This window comes from Uloborus diversus, chromosome 9, assembly GCF_026930045.1.
Source record: "Uloborus diversus isolate 005 chromosome 9, Udiv.v.3.1, whole genome shotgun sequence".
In the NCBI taxonomy this organism is placed as follows: domain Eukaryota; kingdom Metazoa; phylum Arthropoda; class Arachnida; order Araneae; family Uloboridae; genus Uloborus; species Uloborus diversus.
The window spans coordinates 28,939,358-28,952,459 of NC_072739.1; positions in this window are offsets into that span (position 1 = coordinate 28,939,358).

The following is a 13,102-nucleotide window of genomic DNA, read 5'->3' on the forward strand; positions in this document are numbered from 1 at the left end:
TTATTCATGCATTTATATTTTGAAGCTGTATCATAAAGTTTCCGCAAAGAATAGTTTTTAAGATGGAAAACAGATTTTTTGACAAATCTTAACGTTAAAGTTAGCCATAAACTGCTTTTCAGTATTTTTGATCCAAGTAACAGCATTGATGAAATTGTTAAATTTGCTATTTTTATGTGAACCCTGATGCTCCCACGAAAAAACGTGGGGGCAGTGAGTTTTTTAAATCTTTTTATATGAAGTAATGTTACCCTCCTTTTGCCTTGCAGGTATGGGTGGGGACGTTCCGATTCAGCAAGTTGCCTTTAAACATTGATGCCATTGCCATATTTACGTTAATTCCATTTTGTCCTTTTTATAAATTGTGGTTTTAAGAAAAATGTATATCTGGCTGTTCTTTAGAACATTTATTAGCTGCAATTTGCAATATATGCTAATGAATTAATGAAATTTTGTATCTTGCTGCTCCCACCCACTAACGAAGAAGCAGATCAATTGCTTATATTGTTGTTCTTGTTTTTGTTCATTTTTAATAATGTTGTTCATTTGTCGTTTGCATACCTACAAGTTATCACAATTTTTAAATCCTAAGTAATATATATATATATATATATATATATATATATATATATATATATATATATATATATATATATATATATATATATATATATATATATATATATATATGTATGTATATATATATATATATATATATATATATATATATATATATATATATATATATATATATATATATATATATATATATGTATGTATGTATATATATATATATATATATATATATATATATATATATATATATATATATATATATATATATATATGTATATATATATATATATATATATAATCTCTAGTTAATACTGGAAAATAAAAGAATAATAATAGTAACGACCCTGTTTCCATTTTACCGAACCTAATAAGATCATGTATGAACCTTTATGTATAATATATTTTACCAAAATTCACCTAATAACAACATCATCACAGCATATATTACGTAAATTTGCATCTGACTTTTGTGAGAAAGAGTTGTTCAACTGTAGTGTAGGGTCCGGGTTAATAACAATTAATATAATTTTCAGTAAACATGTCCCAAATTTTTGAAATTAGACAAAATTTGTTCGTTTTCAAACGTTCTAATCTGGTTGTTTTTTGGCTGGTTGGTGGATTTATTTTTTATGGCGCAAGAGCCATTGGGGGCTATACTGCGCCAAACGATTTTTTAGAATAAATTATATAGATAAATATAAAGTCAGGATATGATAAAAGTAAGTGTATTTTCAGGAGAAAGGTATAAACATGGGTAGTTTAAAATCGGTAATAAAAAACATGTAGATATTAAAAACATTTACACAACGTATGAAACAATATGTTGACAAAAAACCGTGAATAACAAGAAAAGGACAAAATCACATTTTGACGACACAAACTGTTTATGCAAATTAGCATATAATGCTGTAACCGCCGCTACGCGGCCTAAGTTTATAACTGAAAGCTAATTCAGTCAGTTTTAGTTCTGTTTTTTGAGAGTGTAATGTTTTTGTTTTGCAGCGCCAGAGTGTCGCTAATAAAGGTGTTTTTTTGTGCCTTAGAGCTATCGAAGTTGGTAATTTTGGCCAACAAATATGGTCCGTCGAGCCAGATCTGTGTGGATATACGCTCCTAAGAATCAGTGAAATTCGAGTGATACAGTGCATTTAGTTGAGAAAGTATTACGCGTATATCGTTATAAGGTAAGTGGACGTATATACGATTGTACCATGTCTGAAACTCTTAAAGAACTATTTTCGAGAATGCGAATTCTCAAAATACAACTTACGAAGTTCAAACAAAAGGTATCTGTAACAGAGTTTGAAATTAGCGACTTTGATCCATTAGAACGTAAGCATAAAGATTTAGAATTGGAATTAAAGGCTTGTTTTAAATCTATTTATGTTGCATGTAATGAAGATGCTACTGAGTCTTTTGAAAACGAGCAAGAAGAAATTAACGATGTTTTAGATGAATTGGCATATGAATTAAATCGAAAGCATTCAAAAGCGAAAAGTGACTTGAAGGTAAATTCGAGGGTTGAATCGAACTGGAATGCCGAGACAAATGTTAAGTTGCCTAAAATGAACTTGCCGTCGTTTTCAGGAAGTTAGCACGAGTGGCTTTCCTTTAAAGATATATTTCTAGCATGCATTCATCAGACCAAGAATTTATCTGATGCAATGAAATTACAGTATTTAAAATCATCGTTAAAAGGCGATGCTTTTCGGATTGTTCAATCGATTTCAATTGTAGATAGTAGTTATGCAGTAGCTTGGTCTCTGCTAGAGGAACGTTATTCAAATTCCCGGGAACAAGTTTATACTCATCTAAAGCGCTTTTTTAGAATTCCTGCAATTCAAAATGAATCTGCCGCAGCAATCTTAAATTTAATAGATATAAGCACTGAGTGTGTGAGGTCTTTAGAAATGTTAGATCAAAAGATAGATAGTTTTTCGTCTGTAATTCTAACTTTTATTTTAAGTCAAAAGTTAGATGCAAACACTAAGCTATGGTGGGAAAGGAATCTGAAAAAAGATAATTTGCCGAAGTTATCGGAATTATTAGACTTTTTGAAAGATCATGCGCGTACGTTAAATGCTTTAAAAACAAATGTAAATGTTAAGCAAAAACGGCCGCAATGGTTTCCGGTGTAGTAGATAAAGTTTTGCAAAAGTGCATAATTTGTGGTAAAGGAAATCATAACATTTCCTCTTGCTATCAATTTCTTAAATTAAGCGTAAGAGATAGAGTAAAAGCTCTTAAGAAGCACAATTTATGTTTTCTGTGTTTTGATAGAAATCATGCGTCAAGAAATTGCATTTCAAAATCTATGTGTAATATTTGCACTAAAAAGCATAATACTATTTTATGTTTTGATACCGGGAGAAAATCAAATTGGCTTGCTGGTTCGCGAGGTCAGTTGAACGCAGTGGAAGTAAATACTAACGCGATTTCCCAGGGGGTCGTATTAGAATCAAACATAATTCAATTGAACGTAGATGCGAGTCCATTTGAACCAATTAGTGACAAGCAAAGTTTTGCAGGGTATTCCAACGAATCGTTTCAATCGAAGAGAGTTTTTATTAAGTACAGCGATTGTTTATTTCAAAAGTAGGATTGGAAATTTCTTTCCTGACTGTGGCTCGCAGAGCCAATTTATGAGTTGCGAATTAGCGACAAATTAGAACTGAGAAAAGAAAAAGCAAATGTTTCCGTATCTTGTTTGACTGGGGTGTCAATGAATGTTAAATTTAAAACGTCAGCTGTGATTCGTAACAAGGGTAGAGGTTATTCTCGGGTATTGGATTTTTTAATTGTTCCGAAAATAACTTACTTCTGTTAGTCATGTAACTATCTCGGAGATGGGAATATTTGAGAATGTTAACTTAGCTGATTCTGAGTTTAATAAGCCAGGGAAAATTGAATTGCTATTAGGAGCAGAAGTGTTCTTAGAATTATTAAGATTTGGTCAATTGCATGTACCTAATTCTAATTTAGTATTACAAAATACTGTGTTTGGCTTTATTGTGGGTGGTAGTACTACAGATTATTCCCAGACTAAAGGCTTGTATTGCGGGTTAATTAATGAGGCAGAATTAACTAGGGAAATTAAGAAATTCTTGGAAATTGAAAGTATTGACGAAACAGATCAATTTATAAGTTCCGAAGAAATTGAGTGCAATGAGCATTTCTTAAAAACTCACAAACGAGATCAATCGGGAAGATTTGTTGTTCAAATGCCTTTTAAACAGCATCCGCGGTTATTAGGAGACTCGAAACAAATCGCAATAAAAAGGTTAAATTCTTTATCGAATCGATTGAACAAAAATCCAATGCTCGCAAATTTGTATTGTAAATTTATGACTGAGTACGAACGTTTAGGTCACATGGAAAGAGTAATGGAAACTAAAGACCCTACTCCATGTTATTATTTACCTCATCACGGTGTCTATAGGCCTGAGAAAAACTCAACAAAACTTAGAGTAGTGTTTAATGGCTCTCAGATAACTTCTACAGGATAATTGTTAAATTCCTTGCAAATGAATGGCGGAGTTATTCAAGAAGAATTGTTTTCTATAATTTTAAGGTTCAGGACTGATCGTTATGCATTTACTGCAGATGTCCGAATGATGCACAGAATGATTAATGTGGATGAAAGTCAACGTGACTTGCAAAGAATTGTATGGAAAAATTCTAAAAATGAAGAGGTCAAGACTTATAGATTATGTACGGTAATGTATGGTACAACATGCGCACCATACCTCGCCATGAGATGTCTCAAGCAGTTAAGTGTAGATGGGGAACAGCAGTATCCAGAAGCTTCAACCATTGTGAAGTCAGACTTCTATATGGACGATGTTCTGACCGGAGCGGCGGATTTAGAGACTGCGAAGGATCTTAAAGGGGAAATTATAGAACTGTTAGGAAGTTGTGGAATGAATTTTCACAAGTGGTGCGGCAATCATCCAGAGTTGATTGATACATCATCAGATGCAGATTGCTACGATTTTGATAAGCTGAGTGACACGAAAACTTTAGGACTGTTATGGAAATCACATAATGATGTTTTTGCTTTTAATTTATCATGTGAAGATCAGCCTAGAGTTACGAAAAGAACTGTCTTATCTAAAATTGCGCGGATATTCGATCCATTGGGGTTGCTTGACCCCATAATAACAAAAGCTAAAATTATTCTTCAGCGCTTATGGAAGTTACAACTAGACTGGGATGAATCTCTACCTAAAAAAGAAACTGAAGAATGGCTTCGGTTTATTCATGCCCTGAAGAAAATTAGTAACGTTTACGTCGACAGATATGTTCTGACTGAAACTCCAGTTGTCAAGCCAATTGTCGGCTTTTCCGATGCTTCAGAATGTGCGTATGTAGCTTGAGTTTATATTGTTTCGTTTAATGCAAGAAACTCATCCTGCTCCAAATTACTCTGCAGCAAAAGCAGAGTTGCTCCAATTAAAACCGTTACAGTTCCGCGGCTGGAATTGTGTGCTGCAGTACTATTAGCGAAGTTGGTGACAAAAGTGCTAAGAGTTCTCAGCTTAAAGGATAATTTGATTTACTTGTACTCTGACAGTACTATAGTACTAGCGTGGCTTCAAAGATCACCATGTGAGTTAAAAACTTATTTTGCCTCACGAGTAGCTACCATTCAGTGATTGACAGATATCAATCGCTGGTTTCACGTAAAATCGGAGGAGAATGCGGCTGATTTGGTATCGCGAGGTTTAGACCCTGAACAATTGATAAATAACGACTTTTGGTTTAACGGTCCACCTTCTCTAAAGCAGGACGCTCCTAACTTTCCTTTCGATCATGAAAATGTGGAACTTGGTGATGAATCTTATCTAAAAGAGATTAAATGTTTGACTGTTGAAAACCAACCTACTGTAGAGTTAAAAAATGACTGTGATTTTTCTTTTGTAATTGAATTTTTAAAATTAAGTAATAATTATGACAAAATTCTTCGCATACTTGGTTATGTTCGTAGGTTTATTCATAACTTAAAAAGTAAAGATAATAGATTAACTGGAGTTATCACTTCAAAAGAAATATGTGATGCTGAAATTTTAGTTATTAAAGCAGCACAATTATCTTTAAATGATAAATGTAAAACAAAAAGGGCAGGTAAGTTATGTAATTTAAATCCATTTATTGATGAAAATGGTGTCCATAGAGTAGGTGGTCGGCTTAAAAAAGCATCTTTGCCTTTCAATCATAAATGTCCTATTCTTTTGCCAAAAAACTCTTAATTTAAGTGAAATTATATTTTATACCTATCATTTAAAATTATTGCATGCAGGTTCGCAAGCTTTTTTAAATGTTGTTCGTACAAAATTTTGGCCTTTAGGAGGTAGAAATTTAGCTAGAAAATGTGTTCATTCCTGTGTTACTTGTTAAAATAGGTTTACACTTAAAACATCTCAAATTAGGAGTAACTTACCTAGTGAAAGAGTAAATATGTCTTATGTCTTTAATTACACGGGTTTGGATCTATGCGGTCATTACTACGTTAAGTTTAAAAATCAACGAAAGGGTATTCTGAATAAAGTTTACATTTGTGTATGTATATGTTTTGTAACCCGAGCAATTCATCTTGAATTGCTCTCAGATTTAACTACAGATTCCTTAATAGCAACTCTTAAAAGATTTTTTGCTAGACGCGGAGTGTTCCAAAATATTTACAGAGAATGCGACCAATTTCGTTGGAGCCAATGCTCAGTTAAAAAAGTGGTATAGTATGATAAATTTTCCAGATGAAAAATTAGCTTCTTTCTTTCATTCTAAAGGTATTGATTGGTCATACATCCCTCCTAAATCCCCCCATTTTGGTGGACTTTGGGAGGCTGGTGTAAAATCTGTTCAACACCATTTGAAACGGGTAATGTCAAATTTAAGACTCACTTATGAGAAATTTGAAACTAATTATTCAAATTGAAGGGGTTTTAAACTCGCGACCTCTTACTCCTTTGTCAAATGATGATGATGACTTTCAATGTTTAACCCCAGGTCACTTTTTAGTTGGTAGGCCAATTTCTGCAAATGCAGAGCCTCAACTACTTGATATAAATGATAATAGGTTAAGCCGCTGGCAAAGAACCACTAAGGTAGTCCAAACTATTTGGAAAAAATGGAAAACGCACTATTTAAGCACACTTCAACAACGCTCAAAATGGATATTTGCAAAGGATAATGTTAAATTGGGCTCTTTAGTTTTGATAAAGGAAGACAGTTCGCCATGTTGTAAGTGGTTACTTGGTAGGCTTGTACAACTGCATAAGGGTTCCGATGATAAAGTTAGAGTTGTGAAGATTCGAACTGCAACAGGTGAACTTAAAAGATCGGTAAACAAGATTGCTCTTTTACCACTTGAAAATTTATTTGTACTTAGTGTTATTTTGTATCAGTGCTATATTTTTTGTGTATTTTGTGATGGACTCTTTGTTTTTTTTCTTTTCATTGATTTCTATATGAAGTTTTCTTTAATATGAATGATTAACGTTTTGAAAATTTTTGTAAAATTTATCAAGGCCGGCGGTATGTTTATGCAAATTAGCATATAATGCTGTAACCGCCGTTACGCGGCCTAAGTTTATGACTGAAAGCTAATTCAGTCAATTTTAGTTCTGTTTCTTGAGAGTGTAATGTTTTTGTTTTGCAGCGCCAGAGTGTCGCTAATAAAGGTCTTTTTTTTTTGCACAAGGTGTTTAAGTGCTTTTTTGTGCCTTAGAGCTATCTAAGTAGGTAATTTTGGCCAACACGAACACTAAATTAAAAAGAAGAATCCAATCTCCTGGAGGAAGGAGTATAAATTGCGATGGGGTGGGTCCCCAATCAACTCCTTCAAAGATGTATTAAAATATTTAAAACGAATTTGATTAAAATTTGGGCAGTTACTTAAAATATGTAACACTGTCTGATTCACATTACGTGTAATGCACGTTGGGGCTGGTTCGCGACATAAGAGGTATTTATGAGTGAACATTGTATGACTAATGGGAAGTCGAGCTAATAAAACTTGTTTTCTCCTGGGTCAGTTGTAAAGATTTGAAACCTTTAGCAGAGGACTGGATAAAATGCAATTTATTTTGTATTTCTAGGTTCCAAGTTCGCTGGCAATGCTTGTTAAGACATTTAGATATTGCGTTTTTAATGTCATCAAAAGGGACACTATCATCATTCAGGATACTTGCGGCTCTGGCAGCTGAATCGGCTGCTTCATTGCCTGCGATTCCCGCATGACCAGGGATGGAAAAGAAGAGAATATGAAAATAATTTTGTATACGATTTTTGTATAAATGATATGACTGAATGAGTATAGGGTGGCTGTTATTATTGCAGTGAGTGATGGCTTCCACTTCCACTGAACTCTTTGAGTCAGTGTATACAGTCGACGCTCGATATAACGACCATCTCGGTCCCAGAGAAAAAGGTCTTTATAACGAGTGGTCGTTATAAGAGGTATAAATTTAAAAAATGTACACCGTCATCATGCATGCCCAAGTAAATGCCCAAATTTTTTTTATCATAGGAATTTTTAGAAAAGTCGTGTGCAAAATATTATGACAGAATATTAAACAAGTTTTAAAGTAGAAAATATAGGGAGGAAAATGTTACACACTTTCAAATCTGCTACTACTACTACAACAATTTCTGAAGATAAAACCAGAAACAGAGGTCTACCTTTTTAGCAGATGTGATGTTTGCAAAACATTATTTTCTGTTTCAGATATAGGTGATAAATTGTGTTTCTCTTGCTTTCCAAAGAAACATTTAAAAGTCCCTCGAGAACCCCAAATCTTTAAAACCACTAAATTCAAACACCAAACTACCAATACATCTGTCAACTCCCTTTTCTTAGGAATCTGGAAATTTCTCGATTTTTCCTCCCATTATTTTTTCTGTGCTAGCTGTGGTGAATGGTAATCTCCCCCCCCCCCCCACCCCTCTTAAAGTTGGATTTGACATTGAAAACTTCAGGCAGATGTCCGTAAACAATAATGTCATTCCAAGCTACAAATTTGTTTTATTGGAAAGAACACAAGAAATAGCGTCCGCTGATTCGGTCGCTGTATTGGATTAGACGATACAGAACGGTCGTTATAACGAAAGCAAATTAACATAGAGTTTATAGGAACAAAGTTGGGACTTTAACCACTGGTCGTTATAATGGGACGGTCTTTATAACGTGTGGTCGTTATAATGAGCGTCGACTGTATCACCCATTTTTTGTAATGGATTGGGCTATTGATTGAAGAGATGTATATATGGCTTTTATTTCTGAAGTAAATACCGAGCAAGATGGGTTTAATTTTTCTGCCGTAACGTGACCATCAACTATTGTAGAAAAGCCGACGTGATCGTTTGCTTTTGATCCGTCAGTAAAAATGCCTTTACTGTTTAACCACGGATTGTATGGAAAGGCAAACATCCGGTTTACACGCCGAAATGGAAGCATCTATTAGTTTTCAGGGATGTCAGATTTTGCAGATATATGTTAGCCTCTAAATAAAGCCGAGTCTCTTTCAAATGAGCGGAATATGCGCATAAAATTTTTATTTTTCCCCTCATTCAGATGGAGTCGCCTTAACTGGATGTTTGCCAATTCCATACAATCCGTGGTCAAACAGTATATCCCGAATATTTGCAATTTGTATCTTAAAATATTTGCTGGTAAGCTGTATTGGAGGTTGTCTCTTTAGAGAATTTAGCGAGGTCATTGATAGTAGTTGTATTTTCTTCACACCATGGTTCAATTAGTTCTATTGTATTGAGAGTATTGAAATCCGACAGCTGCAAATCTGAGAGCACCTTGCGCATTCGGATCCCAAATGTTGGGATTGCAGAAGGACGATGAAGAAATAAGATAACATTAGATGGATTAAAAATATGAAGGTGTAAAGGGTGATCAGTATAAGGTTTTATTTTGAAGTAGAAGTTCAGGGAAATTTTGAGGCGTATATTGTTTAAGGATTGTTCATGAGCAAGAATATGGAGACTAATGACAGGTGAGGTTCGAAAAGTTCCTGTGCAGATGCGCAGTGCCTGATTGTGTATTGGATCCAGATTTTCAGAATTTTCAATTAGCTTTTTGCCGTGGAGCCATAAATTGTGCATCCATAATGAAGTTTTGAGCATATAAGAGCCCTGTAGGTTCTTAACAGAGATTCTGTTTCAGCACACCAAGAAGTGTTCGCTAAGACTTTAAGGATATTTAATTGCGATGATTTCTGTTTTAACTGCTGTATGTGTGGGATAAATTTAAGCTTATTATCCAGTGTGAGACCAAGAAATTTTCACCCCATCGCAATTTGTACTTCCTCCAGGAGATTGGATTCTCCTTTTAATTTAGTGTTTGTTTCGTCATTATGTGATTTCGTCCTTTCCTTTTTTTCGAGATATTGTTTCATATACTTACTTTTACTCTTTTAGCTTATTCTTAAATAAAAAATTAATAATATATAACAAAAAATCGTTTGGCGCAGTATAGCCCTCAAGGGCTCTTTGCGCCATAAAAATCAAACCAACAAACAAACAAACCAAGAATTTTTCCTTGATCTTTTACAGCTATTGGTTGATTGTTAAGGAGAAGATTTGGATCAGGGTGAAGCCCTCTTTTACGGCAGAAATGGATATAGACGGTTTTTTGAGCAGAGAAAGTGAAGCCATTTTCCTCCGCCCATTGTGATAGTTTATTGATAGCGATCTGAAGTTGACGTTCAATGATACTCATTTTGGATTAAGAGAAAATTTGAAAGTCATCAACGAATATGGTACCTTTAACTGCGGGGGGCAATTGATCAGTTAGGCTATTGATTGCTATTATAAATAGAGTTACGCTTAGTACACTCCTTTGGGGTACTCCTTGTTGAATGAAGGTATCTGACGGAACAGACTTGACTCATACGCGAAAAGAACGATGTCTCAGAAAATTGGAGAAAAAGATCGGTAGATTACCTCGCAACCCATACTCGTGCAGGGTTTTGAGGATCCCATACCTCCAAGTACGGTCGTATGCTTTTTCAATATCGAAAAATACGCTCACAATATGTTTTCGTTTGAGAAATGCTTCTCTTATTAATGTTTCGAGAAGCAGTAGGTTGTCGATGGTGCATCTGCCACGCCTGAATCCACTTTGATATGAAGATAGCAGATGGTGCGACTCCAAAATGTACATGAGCCGGGCGTTGACCATCCGCTCTATTAGTTTACATAGTCAGCTTGTGAAAGCTATAGGCCTATAGCTTTCGGGTTTATCACATTGTTTGTTTGGTTTAAGAATAGGAATTACTGTTGCTCGGCTCCAGGATTTGGGGAATCGGTGTTCAGAATAAATTTATTAAATAGTCTCAGAATATTTTTTAATGAAGACCTACTCCGATTTTTTAACATGCTATTGTGTATTTCGTCAGGGCCAGGTGATGTGTTTTTTGATTTTTGTAAAGCAATATTTAGTTCTTGAAATATAAAGTTTGTGTTGTATTGATTAAAATTGTTTGGTTGGCTGGTTGGTTGATTTGATTTTTATGGCGCAAGAGCCCTTGAGGGCTATACTGCGCCAAACGATATTTTATTATATGCTATTTATTTTTTATTCAAGAATAAAGTAAATAAAAGCATATTTTGGAGAAGAAAGCATAAAATTTCAAGCACTAGTATTAAAACCGTTTGAGGCTCCGACTACCCCCGGTACCATGCAGCCACGGGCACGGTAGAGACATCTTGGCTTAGGGGGTTCTGTCCGAATTTGGTAAGTGTGATGAGGGAAGGAAGGGAACAAAAAGTCCCTTCCCGCCGATCTTCTGTTTGAGCAACTGGGGGTTCACTACTCCTTCCAAGAGCTCGCCCCGAACTCACCACACCGCAGGCCCCCCCCCCCCACGACAAGGACACGGGGGGGGGGATACAATCTGGATGGGAAGTTCTGTTTTTTCCATTTTAGATTTGGAAAAAAAGTGCCTGCCCGAAAAATGTGTACAGCCATGCAGTTGGAATTCGGGAAACTCTGCCCAGCAGTAGACGTCGCGGCAAGTTCTGCTGCGGAAGATTGGCCAAGCCGCAATTCTTGCTGGTTTGTGAAAGACAGTACAACAGGATACTAATTTCTTGTGGAAAGTGGTGCAGACGTCTCAATCATTCCTTATACAAAAGGTAAGTCCGAACTGTCCGAATACAAGTTATACGCTGCCAATGGAACTGAAAACCCTACGTATGGCATCAAAATGCTCACATTAGATTTAGGTCTAAGACGGCTATTTCAATGCCAATTTGTTATTGCTAAGGTCTCAAAAGGAATAATAGGAGCAGATTTCCTAAAGAATTTTCAACTCCTTATAGACCTATATAACAAGGCGTTAATTGATGGGGTAACTAACCTGTCTACAAAACGGGAAGTTACTGCCATCCAAGCCAATATCGACCTGAGCAATGTAAATAAATCTTGTAACTATTTTGAATTGTTGAACTTGTATCCTGATCTGACGAAACTCACCCTTGTAAATAAAATTTTACAGCATAGTTTAGAACACCACATTGAGACCACTGGACAACCAGTTTATTGCAAAGCAAGGCAGCTGGCTCCAGAAAAAATTGAAGTTGGCCAGGCACGAATTCCAATTTATGCTGGACAACGATCCAACGATCATTAGACCATCCAAGTCCCACTGGGCTAGTCCATTACATCTGGTCAACAAGAAGGATGGTACGCTGAGGACCATGTGGTGAGTACAGACGCCTCAATGCTCAGACAGTATCCAATCCCAAGGATTGAAGATTTTCATTATATCCTAAATGACAAGCAAATATTTTCTAAACTAGACCTCGTTAAGGCATACTACTAGATTCCCATTGCCGAAAAGGAGAAACCTAAAACAGCAAAGAGCCTCATGAGAATTTCTTTTAAATAATATATATATATATATTTATTTATTATTATTATTACTTTTTTTTTGGGGGGGGGGGCATTTTTTTACTTTTTCGAGTCCCTAATGAAATTGTGGGACTGTGACACTGAACCCTTCATGGTCCCACTCTGAAAATATTTTTATGCGCATAATAAAAACACATTAATTTTTTTAAAAGTCTTCCTAAATGCACTTCGCTCTCAAAAGATTTAAATTTTTAAATTGAAAGTTTTGGTTAAAAAAAGAATCTTTTTTGCCGGAAGAATAAAAAAGGGATTCCCAATAAATTTGAAAAAAATAATTATTCATCAATCACAAATGACAGATTTTTTTAAAAGATGTAAAATTAGAGTTTCATGAAAATCTGAGATGACTAGAAGTTCGAGAGCCTTCTTGGATCAACAACTGCAACCGTGTTCCTTAGAGAGGCTTGGGTGCTGTTCGGTGCGTTGATTGTTTACAATTATCAAATCAAGTGCTCCTTTAAGTTAAAGCTGACTGATATTTTTAAAGCTTTTTTTCTTATAGTTTCCTAGTCATGTTTGCTTACGTTTACTACTTAATTGACAAACAGTTAGCAAAGGTGCCCGTGGGGTACGTTAAAAATTTTGATCCGGCCTCGTATG